Source organism: Hippopotamus amphibius, chromosome 14 (genome assembly GCF_030028045.1).
Source record: "Hippopotamus amphibius kiboko isolate mHipAmp2 chromosome 14, mHipAmp2.hap2, whole genome shotgun sequence".
NCBI lineage: Eukaryota > Metazoa > Chordata > Mammalia > Artiodactyla > Hippopotamidae > Hippopotamus > Hippopotamus amphibius.
In genome coordinates this window covers 60016217-60028599 of record NC_080199.1, presented here as the reverse complement: position 1 = coordinate 60028599, position 12383 = coordinate 60016217, and the positions used below count along the sequence as shown (strand labels likewise).

General features: G+C 41.2%; 1 pseudogene; it reads right to left on the bottom strand.

Moving 5' to 3' along the window:
• Nucleotides 1-353: 353 nt before the first annotated feature.
• On the bottom strand, nt 354-2037 carry LOC130835591 (pyruvate dehydrogenase E1 component subunit alpha, somatic form, mitochondrial-like; annotated as a pseudogene).
• Between the last annotated feature and the right edge of the window lie 10346 nt (nt 2038-12383).

Below are 12383 nucleotides of genomic sequence, written 5' to 3'. Positions count from 1 at the left end.
TGGACAGGCATATAAGGAATTATTTCTCCCTTTAGTAACTAAAAAAGTATTTGTTAAACTAGTATATGACTAAATCACATAGAACTATTTTAAAGAAATAATTTGAAGGAGGGTTAAGCAAACTCTATTAGCTATTTTAGATCTATATAACTAAAACAACCTTTATACAATCCATACCAATACTTAAGTGTGCAATAGCATCTTTTAATGCAACACTGTAGAAACCACATGCAATTACACTAAAACTACACACTTTTTTCCTATGGGTTTTTTCCTCCTTAACAAACTTGAGAACACAAAGCATTCCTTACAGTTGCTGCCAAAAAGCCCATGGAAGGTGCAACCATCTTGCATTAACTGATGGACTTAAACTTGACCCACTGGTTTGCACCCCGGACTTCAAAAGGCGGATCGTTGCAGTAGGTGTGATAGCTGCGTTCTTCCAAGAGTGGTTCAGGATCAGCTATAGCAAACTGGGCGGCATCCTCAATTTCTTTCCTCACGTCAACATCAATGTCCTTTAGTTCTTCAACACTGGCAAGATTGCTGTTCACCATCCTACCCTTGAGAGGCATGATAGGGTCACTCTTACTTCTAACTTCCTGAATTTCTTCTCGTGTATGGTAACTGACTCCAGGATCACACATGCTGTGCCCATGGTAACGGTAAGTCTGCAGCTCCGTCAGTATGGGCCCCTTTCCAGATCCACAATAGGCAGCTGCAAACCTTGTGGCCTCCTGGACACACAGGATATCCATGCCGTCTACCCCCAGCCCAGGTATGAAGTTGCCTCTCCTGTAGTAATCAGTGCTGGCTGCTGCTCTCTCCACACACGTTCCCATCCCATAGCGGTTATTCCCACAGATGTAAATACAAGGCAACTTCCACAAAGCCGCCACACTGTAAGCTTTGAATATCTGACCCTGATTTAGCAGCTCTGTCACCATACAGGGTCAAACAGACCTCATCTTTTCCATTATACTTACAGGCTGGAGCAGTCCCAGCTCCCGGGGCACCTGAGCTCCCACGGTGCCATTGCCCCCGTAGAAGTTCTTGGCATACATACGCATCGAGCCTCCTTTTCCCTTAGCACAACCTCCTCTTCGTCCTTGTAAGCTCTTTGAGAATTTCTTGGACAGAAAGCCCACGAGTAAACGTAAAGCCATGAGCCCGGTACGCTGTGGGGTTTATGCTGGCCTCCAGGCCCACACACCAAGCTTCCTGGCCATCACACAAGTGACAGAAACCATGCATAATTTTCTGTTTCTACAGCCGATCTGCTTTTAACTCCATTTGGCAAACAGTCTGCATCATCCCGTAGTATTTGAGCCCGTCCTCCCTGGTAAGCCCCGTAGTGACAGGAGGGCCCTCTTCCAGCCGGTGAAGATCACATTTCTTAGTTTCAAATGTAGCATCATGTGCAAAATTACGGGAGGCCACCAGCACTCTGCTTGCTGGCTTCTGGGCGACGCCTGACAACACGCGGGAGATGGTGGCGGGCATCTTCCTCGTGGAGTGCGGGCAGTGGCGGCAGCCGTGACTCCCAGCGACCCAAGGAGCATGTCCCAGGTGCCTCCAAGTCTCCTTCCTAATCTCTTGTAGGACATCAGTTCTATCGGATTAGGATCCACCCTAATGACCTCATGTTTACCTTGATCGCCTCTTTAAAGACTCCATCTCCAAATACAGCCACCTCCTGGGGTCCTGGGGGTTAGGGATTGAGCATATGAATTTTGGGGGACACAGCTGAGCTCACACCATCCTGCATAGGAACTAACATGTGCCTCGGTCCCTCCGTCCCTCAAGTCCCACTGGGGTGATGTGATGGGCGAGGGAGGGGCCCTTCATGCAGTGGTTCTGTCCCAGTTGGGGGACCCTTCTCTGTCTCTTTGATCAGGCAGAGGGCAGTGGCAGCCACGTCCTGAGGTGAGCAGTTCTCGCGTCTTGTGCCGTGTCGCCTGGCCTGCGGAGGTGCTCGGGGTCAGGGAACCCAGGAGGCAGCAGCCTAGCGGGGATGCCGGGGACTCTCAGGGCCATGGTGGGCGCCTCTGCCGCCACACCCCCCAGCAAAGGTGGGGAAAACTTGGGGGGGGATTACAGGTGGGAGAGGGTCAAAGTCTCATCTGTGCTTCAGAAAGACCATGTCGGGGGTGGGATGTGAGGTGCACTTTGGGGCAGCAAACTTTGTCAGGGCCTGATGGAGGGGTGGGCCTGGGCCAGGGCTGTGTGTGTAGAGGGGATTAGGGTGGGAACTGGCCACAGACTCGGAGGAGGAGCTGACCATCACTGGGGCACAAGGAACGTGTGAGACTGGAGGCCCTGGTGTTACCAAACCGAACTTGGGTCCACTTGCCCAGGTGCAGTAAAGCCAATCTACTGACACTGGGTTGTGGTGAAGGAAAGTTCAGCATTAATTCAACACAATCCCTATCAAATTACCAATGGCATTTTTCACAGAACTAGAACAAGAAATCTTACGATTTGTATGGAAATGCAAAAGACCCCGAATAGCCAAAGCAATCTTGAGAAGGGAAGATGAAGTTGGTGGAATTAGGCTTCCTGACTTCAAACTATAAGGCCACAGTAATCAAGACAGTATGGTACTGGCACAAAAATAGAAAGGAAGATCATTGGAACAGAATAGAGAACTCAGAGATAAACCCAAGCACATATGGGCAGCTTATGTTTGACAAAGGAGGCAAGAATATACAATGGAAAAAGACAGCCTCTTCAATAAGTGGTGCTGGGAACATTGGACAGCTACATGTAAAAGAATGAAATTAGAACACTTCCTAACACCATACACAAAAATAAACTCAAAATGGATTAAAGACCTAAATGTAAGGCCAGGCACTATAAAACTCTTAGAGGAAAACATGGGCAGAACACTCTATGACATCCATCAAAGCAAGATCCTTTTTGACCCACCTCCTAGAATAATGGAAATAAAATCAAGAATAAACAAATAGGACCTAATGAAACTTAAAATCTTTTGCACAGCGAAAGAATCCATAAACAAGACAAGAAGACAACCCTCAGAATGGGAGAAGGTACTTGCCAACGAAGCAACGGACAAAGGATTAATCTCCAAAATATACAAGCAGCTCATACAGCTTAATAACAAAAAAACAAACAATCCAATCCACAGATGGGCAGAAGACCTAAATAGACATTTCTCCAAAGAAGACATACAGAAGGCCAACAAACACATGAAAAGATGCTCAACATCACTAATTATTAGAGAAATGCAGGTCAAAGCCACAATGAGGTATCACCTCACACCTGTCAGAATGGCCATCATCAAAAAACCTAGAGACAATAAATGTTGGAGAGGGTGTGAAAAAAAGGGAACTCTCCTGCACTGTTGGTGGGATTGTAAGCTGGTACAGCCACTATGGAAAACAGTTTGGAGGTTCCTTAAAAAACTAAAAATAGAACTACCATATGACCCAGTAATCCCACTCCTGGGCATATACCCAGAGAAAACCATGATCCAAAAAGAAACAAGTAGCATAATGTTCATTGCAGCACTATTTACAATAGCCAGGACATGGAAACAACCTAGATGCCCATCAACAGATGAATGGATAAAGAAGATGTGGCACATATACACAATGGAATATTACTCAGCCATAAAAAGGAATGAAATTGAACTGTATGTCATGAGGTGGATAGACCTAGAGTCTGTCATACAGAGTGAAGTAAGCCAGAAAGAGAAAGACAAATACTGTATGCTAACACATATATATGGAATCTGAAGAAATGGTACTGATGAAACCAGTGACAGGCAAGAGTGGAGATACAGAAGTAGAGAATGGACTTGAGGACACAGGGCTGGGGTGAGGGACAAAGGAGAAGTTGGGACGAGGTGAGAGAGTAGCATAGACATATTTACACTACCAGCTGTAAAATAGATAGCTAGTGGGAAGTTGCTGTATAACAAAAGGAGATCAACTTCATGGGAGATGCCTTGGAGGGCCAGGAAGGGGAGGGTGGCGGGGAGTCATGGGAGGGAGGGGATATGGGGATATGTGTGTAGACGCAGCTGATTCACTTTGGTGTACCTCAGAGACAGGTACAAGAGTGTAAAGCAAATATATTCCAATAAAGAGTTAAAAAAAAATTGCCAATACAAGGAGGACAGGTGGCTTGTGCTCTAAAATCCCTGAAGGGTTTCAGCAAAGCAATTTTAAAGGCCAGGTGGGGGAGGGGGCGTCCCAGGGTATGTGATCAGCTGGTGCACAATTCTCTAGTTGATGGTGAGGTACCAGGTGGTTAACATTATAAATTCTTAGGCAGTGGTAGGTCTGGGGGCTCTGTGCTCAGGATCATCAAGTAGTTAATTTCTTGCATTTGGCGGTGGTTTTAGCATCTGTAAAACAACTCAGGAACTGTTCATCAGATACTGTTCTACAGGAACTTCAGAGGGGAGCTACAGCGGAGGATATGGGGGAGGGCTCTGTCCCAGGAAGACCCCACAGGGTCCTGCTAGGTTACACCAGGTGTCTGGGCTCAGCCACCAAGGGGACATGGGGCTGCTTCCTGGAGTGTGGGGAACAGCTGGATCAGAGTCCTCTGAGGGGCCTGTTCGCATCCAAGGTGCGATGGGGATGCAGTGGCTGGACAGATGCGTCTGACTTGGGAGAGGGGTCCAGGCTGTAAATATCTTTGGAAGCATCGCAGGAAGGAAGAGGAAAGGCCGGGTGGAGGAAGGTGGGCCACAGCAGACTCCATGCAGGTGACTGCGGTCCTGATGGAAGCAACTCAGAGCCAGAAAGAAGTGGCCATCCGGGGCCCAGCGTCATTCTCTTGTTCCTTTGCGTCTCTGTAACTTCCACTCCCACAGTGAGGAGCCTGCCTCCCACCATCTGCCACTTATCAACTCATTCCTCCTTTTCAGATTACATGTACAGTGGTTTCAAAATTATTAGCTACTACACCCTGGAAAGAACGTCATAAGATAAAGCCCACTGTTTATGTATGGTCCGTTTTGCCTTTAGTCTATAGGTTCTGTTCATTTCCAAAGTCAGTTTGGGTCAGCACCTTTTACCCCATCCCCTACAGTGAATTTTTTCCATACCTTTCTAATGTAGTTCGATTCTGTCGCATTGTGTATTCCATCCTGTGACACTCCTACATTCTAAATAACGAAATTACGATAGATTATGATGGACCCCTTGGGCTATACTAATCTGTGGGCTTAGACAAATGCATAGTGACTGGTGTCCATCTTAAAGTATCATGTGGAATACTTCAACCCCCCCCCATGATCTATTTATCATTTAAGTAGCCTTGCCTTTCCTAGAATGTCATAAATGGGGACATACTGTGGGTAGTTAAATTGTACATAACAATATGTACTGAACATTTAACAATGTTAACAATTATATATATTATATAACAATATATACTTAACAATATATGCTGAAGATTTATTTGTGTCTTTCAAGGGTGGATGGTTCATTCCTTTCTACTATTGAGTAATATTCCATTGCTTATGTCTGGGAGGAAAAACAATTTTCCCTCTACCTTTCCAGGTTCTTGGTTAAGACTTCTCACCCCCCTCCCCCATAATAAAAGACAGATTACCAGGAGAAAAACAGAAGTTTAATAACGTGTATACCTCCTGTATACAGGGGAGATACCAAGGAGAACTGAATCACTCCCTGACATGACCAAAGCCATCACCTTAAATAGCATCTTCAGCTAAAAGCAGAAGAAAGATGTTGGGGAAGGGGGGAAGCCAGTTATAGCAGGTTATCATGCAAAGCACTGTTAACAAGGGTATGATTGCTTGCAGATTTAAGTCAGGACTTCCCCACTAAGTGTTACTTGAGATTTAATTATCCTTCTATTTCTGGTGCCAAGAGGGACAGACCCTTACAAATGGAGACTTCTCTATTGTAAATGCCCTTCACAAAAGGGCAATCTCAGGTTTCTGAGGTTGTGTTGTGTTTTGTTTTGTTTTGTTTTTGTCTTTTTTCTTTTTTAGCAGAGTGAAATAATTGTTATGCCAGAGAGGCATATTTTGGGGTGTCATTTTCTACTCCCATGTCAATTTGCTTATGCGTTCATCTATCGAAGGACATTCTGACGTCTTCAAGTTTTCAGCCATTATGAGTAGAGCTCCCATGCATAATGGCATCTTGGTTTGCATTTGGATATAGATTTTCAGAGCAGTTGCCTAAATACTGGAAGCGCGATTGTTGGATCCCAAGGTGAGACTTGTTTAGTTTTGGAAAAACCTGTCAAACGGTCCTACAAAGTGGCTGTGCGTGCATCCCACCAGCAAGGAGGGAGAGTTCCTGTTGTTCCTCACTGTTGACTTAAAAAAAATATATGTACAGCGTGAGAGCTGCGAGTTAAGTTTTATTTGGGGCAAAATGAGGACGGCAGCCCAGGAGACAGCATTTCAGATCGCTCTGAGAAACTGCTCTGAGGAGGTGAGGGGAGGAGCCAGGATATATAGGAGTTTTGCAACAAAGGACAGGTAGTCAGGAATGTCAAAAACGTATCGTTAAAGAAAACCAGATATCTCAAGGAATTTAGTGCTTTTCTATGTATGGGGAGATGCAAGCTTTGGGCTCACTGAAATCATTCCTTTGATATGCGCCTTAGCTATCTGGGGCCTGTATTTTCACATCCTGAGTTTCTTCAGGGTTCACCATAGGGAGCGGCTTGGAGACTGATGGCTGCTAGATGGCAGGCATTCTTTTCAGCCCTGAGTTTTCTCAGCTCATGTTGGAGGGCTGCAGTCGTTGATGACCGTGACATCCTTTGTTTATTGATATGGCTGGAAATATTCCATTTATAAATATTCCACTTATCAGTCCCTCCTCTTGGTTAGAAATTCAACCAATGTTTGGGAGACATTTCATGACCAAATTTTGTCCCACAGTGCTGGGAGGCTTATCCCAGATCAGGCAAAATTTCTTGTTGATATGCCACTCCAGGTGTTAATTTTTGGATTAGGCCCTGTTTAGTCATTAGCTTAAAGATTCTCTGGATCCTCTGTCTTACTAATCTATTATGATACAGGAAATGTTTTCCCTTGTATCTTCCCAGATCTAGAGTTGCACTATTACAATCGTTGATCACATACAGAACTGTATATTTGATCAACTGTTTTGAGTCACCTAGTTGTCATTATTCTTTGTTGGAGGCTGAGGCACGCATGTAGTAATACAAAAACAATAATCTTGTAAAACAGGCAAAATACAAATAATATAGCTAATGACATTAATAGAGTTATACGTAAATATTTAAGCCAAGAGCTTTTTACACCAAACCAGCTTTCTCATAAAGTTTTTTTATTAGTTATCTATTTTTTACATATTAGCACATATACATCAACCCCAGTCTCCTTGTAACTGACATATATTTATTTATTTATTGGCTGCACTGGTCTTCATTGCTGCACACAGGCTTTCTCTAGTTGCAGCAAGCAGGGGCAGCTCTTTGTTGTGATGCATGGGCTTCTCATTGCGGTGGCTTCTCTTGTTTTGGAGCATGGGCAGTAGGCTCATGAACTTCAGTAGTTGTGGCACACAGGCTCAGTAGTTGTGGCACACGGGCTTAGTTACTCTGCGGCGTATGGGATCTTCCTGGAGCAGGGCTCGAACCCTTGTCTCCTGCATTGGCAGGCAGATTCTTAACCACTGCACCACCAGGGAAGTCCCCAAACCAGTTTTTTTAAAAGCTTGTCAAGACTTGGGAGGGGGTCTTAAGGCAGAAATCTAATTTTTCATATGGTTAATTAAACATGTTATAGTAGAGGATTCATCAGGTATGAAAACACAGCATTCAGCTTGAATCAAGGCACAGAAACCTCCCTGAGATGTAAGGATGTCAAGGGCCACATGGTTTTGTAGCACTGTTGTTTTTTGTTTGTTTTTTGTTTTTCGTTTTTGTCATAGAGACCTAAGAATTCAGTAGACTAATGTATTTCCCAAAGTCATAAAGTTACAAATCATATTCATCAGTTCATTCAGTCCCATGTAATTGATTCCTCTTGATTTGGATGAAGTAATCAGGTTTTTGTCATTTGTTACATAGTTCAGTGGTATTATCTAATGGTCATCAGAAACTTATATTTGTTTAAAAAGTTCTTTTTATGAGTCTTCTTGAACGTCTTCATTTTGTAAGAGCATCTGGACAAAACTTAGAATAACACTGTTAAAGATTTGAGTACAATGTAATTAGTAGGAAATTGGATATTTCTGTGACATAACATTTTAGAATAACTAGAATTATGCCATTATATCAAGGCATTTCATAATACGTATCTATACATTATAACCTAATGTTCCTCTCCAATCACTTGACAATGTTTCTGAAGTCATTAAACATACTTATAATAAACTTAGTTTAACATTCATCTCTGAGATGTCTCAGGATGCTCCTTTGAAGCATCCCAGAGTCAACTGGAGGCTGAAAGAGGTTTAGTTAGATTTTGAGAAGTTTGTTAAAAATATCAATAAAGGTTTTAAAACACAACAGGATCACAGGTCACTGTGAAACAATACTTACTCATTTAACCAAAGTCACAAAACGATTAAACGAAAACAAGTATGGATCCCTTAAGGACACAGAAACTCACACAATCTGCTTCATATATCTGCATGGTGCCTATTTCTCAGGTGGAATCATCTGGAAACAAAAAGTCCAGGGTAAATGCAACCACTCAACAATGCCATCAGGAAATAAAGTCCTATGTGTTTTCTGATATCACAATTATAACTTTCAGGATAGAGTCAGGAACACAGGGTCACTTGATATATCATAAGATGTTCACTACACACATCAGACCCAACACAAATATGTTAAGAACTGGAGAAAAGAGAAGGTCAGAGAAGGTCATCAGTCCAAGACAGTATAAAACCAATGGTGTGAGTGGACATGTCGGAGCTTGCAGGAAGATAGACTGGAACGTAATGATAGTTAGAAACAAATAAAATTATCTAACATTCCAATAGTTACATATTTTAAAATACACTTCAGAGGGACTTCCCTGGACAGAAACCGTTTTAAACAACATTGTCAGCAGACAAGGCCACTGGGTGTGATGGAGTAAGGCACAAGCAAGAGCCCTCTGCGATCGTGTCCTCACACAGGATCAGAAGAGATTTATGCAAACACAAAAATGATGAAATACAAAACTCACTTGTTTCCTTAGAAGTTAATTTCAGTTTCAGTCCCTTCTATTGCCATCCAAATCAACCAACCGCTTCTCAGACATGCTTTCTTTCTTTTCCCTCAATAAAATTCATTTCCTCATTACCTTCTTTATTTTTCTTTTTTTAATGAATTCATTTGTTTATTGGCTGCGTTGGGTCTTCATTGCTGTGTGCAGGCTTTCACTAGTTGTGGTGAGTAGGCTTCTCATTGTGGTGGCTTCTCTTGTGGTGGAGCATGGGCTCTAGGCGTGTGGGCTTCAGTAGTTGTGGCACGTTGGTTCAGTAGTTGTGGCTCAAGGGCTCTAGAGAGCAGACCCAGTGGTGGGGATGCACGGGCTTAGTTGCTCCACGGCATATGGGATCTGCAGGCGGATTCTTAACCACTGTGCCACCAGGGAAGTCCCTCTTCATACCTTCTTTACTGAAAACACACATTTTATTTTCTTACCGTACACTGAAATGTTTCCATTTTATTTCTACTGGCTTTAATTACATGTTTAAATTAGAATCCTCAACTCTTAAGAACCTTAATTTCTAGTGAAAGTTAAGAAGTAAGCAATTATGAACTTTTTTTTTACATTAGTATTCTGTAGACTGGTGACCATAAATATCAATGTTAAATTCTAAAAACATTTTTTTACTTATAGAAAACATCTCAGGGTGGCACCAAACATTTTCATTAATAGTCCTAAATACCTTTAGTTTCTCTATTTGGTATCTTTTTTTTTTCTTGGAAATTATCTATTCAATAAATTTCCATTACTGAAACTAGCATAACTCTAGAACTTTGGGTTACCAAATATCTGTAAAGATCATTTTCAGTAGACATTTCTAAAATATAATGATTTTTAAAGAGTTTACCAAAAGTTCTTATCTCATTTACATTTAAAGCCTCATCATATCAAGTTGTTTTCCTTGCAACAGATATAAGGTCTTATTTGATTTCTATTAAACCTAGGTACAATAAAGTATTGTACTTAATATTGATGACTCTGAAGACAAGTCTATATTAATTAGATCAACAAACTTTAATACCAGGTTTCAACTTAATATTGAATATTTCCCAATTCACAGGAACCTGAACATCATTTTGGCTAGTTCCTTTTATATTTAAATTGTAAGCACTTATTTTTAAATTGAATAGAGCTCTTTATAAATTCAATTTTGATAATACTTTTCAGAGGTAGAGATATCTCATATATATAAAGTATACACAGACATATAATATAAACAGGCAAAACTAGAGATCTCATGGCTTACTTGGAAACAATTATGAATCAGGTATTACAATATAAAGTTACTAGTTTACAAACTGTTAGAATACATTAAAGTTGTTTGCTCAGATGACTAAGGCTTTACTATTTGTAAGGTTTGGCTGAGGAAGCATTTTCAGCCCGGTTTGAATTTTGAAACTGCCACTTTTTTTTTTTCTTGGTTTCAGGCCTAATTGAGCCAATTAGGCTCTGTCTCAGGTCCTTGTGGCCTGTATTTACATTCTGGTTCATAGAGATTTGCAGGAGAAAGTTGTTTTTAGTTTCCCAAAGAACAGGTCTGTCACCTAAATAATACTAAAGATTTCTAACTAAACTGAAATTTATTTTACAAGTTCTGTATTTCAGAACGTTAGAGTTTAATTTATTATGCATTCAAAGGTTTGTATAAGGCATTGGGCAAAGACCTTCATTTTGAGTTCACAAGTTAAGCCCAGAGCAAAATCACTATTTTTATTTTTTATTGACCCTTGAATGTTAGTTCGCTGTTTTTACTTATTGGATGGCTCAAGTAACACTGTGTTTTCCTTTAGTGTGTTTAATATTTTCTGAGGGGCAATCTATATGCCTGTCTTGTAATACCACACAGGGAAAGTATTTCCCAGTGAAACATGTCCATCCCACAATATAGTTAAACAAAAGAGATGTAACCACCTTATATACAACCCATTTAAATACACCCATTTTATACACGTTCATCTCAATTCTGTCAACATTTATACCTTTAAGTTTAGCTATTATTAGGATCCAATCACCAAGCTTTTATCTTACAGGGGGGATTCTAAAAGTTTTTCTTCTTTTTGTTCTCTGACCATTTTATCTATTTTTATATAAAAGGCTCTGGGATCCCCAGAGTGGGGCTGAGCTGAGAAACTCAGGCCCTTTGACCTAATTGCTGCCCCAAATAATTGCTGGTCAGGTATCTCAGTGTAAATGTTTTCTAGCCCCTTAAATGTCTATTTTAAAACGGGGGTAAATAGAACAGGCTTGTTTGGCTTTTAAGTTGGGAACTGATAGGGGCTCCCTTTTGGCCCATTTAACCTTAGGTAGTGTAGTAATATCAAAACCTTGTGTTTTAATCACATAAATGTCCATTTCATTTATTCCATTTTAAACAACCATCTAAAGATTTCTTTATTCATTTGAGACAATTCCTTTAAAATGTCTGCCTTGTTGGAAATAGTATCTAGACTTCCCTTACAGGATTTTCCTATTAAGATTAATTATGCTAATGCTTTATTAGCATCTGTAAGACCCTTTGAGGGGAACCAAAGACCACAAATGTAGCTTCGCAATCTAGTTTTTCTTGTTTTAAACTAAAGTTCTTAGGTTAACCATTAGATATATCTATCCATTTTTTTTCCATCTTTAGTTTGATTTTTTTATAGGTACCAATAAAACAGCTGTTTATGAGAGTGCTCTAGATCCACCAGTTTGTTAGTTTCTCCATGTTAAAAGGATCCATCATTTGGCCGTTAATAAAATACACACACATTCACACAGAACATCCTAGGGAGATCAGGTAGAATATTTACCTCTCAAAGACACAGGAAGGGATTCCTTCTAGAAGTCCTTTGTTTCAAGTCAGAATCCTGAAAAGATATTTTTATCTAGTCAGCTTTTTAACCTTAACAAAACTGCGTACACAATAAAAAGAGCCTCCTCATTTTTTGGGTGAGATTTCTTTAATTTCCAATTAAGGAAATACTAAGTGATATAGAGGCTCGCAGTTCTGGATGGTTAACTCAAATTCCTTAGCAAATCTCAATCGATCAGGAAATTCCTTAGCCGAGGCTGTAAGTTCTGCTTGGCTCCAGGGTGTATGAGTAAGCACTGTTGCCTACAGTTGGCACCCGCCATTGGCATTTTGCCTGTGCTTCTGCAGCTGCTGTCAACGCCCCCCTGAAAGGTGCTCAGGGTGGAGAGCTGCAATCAG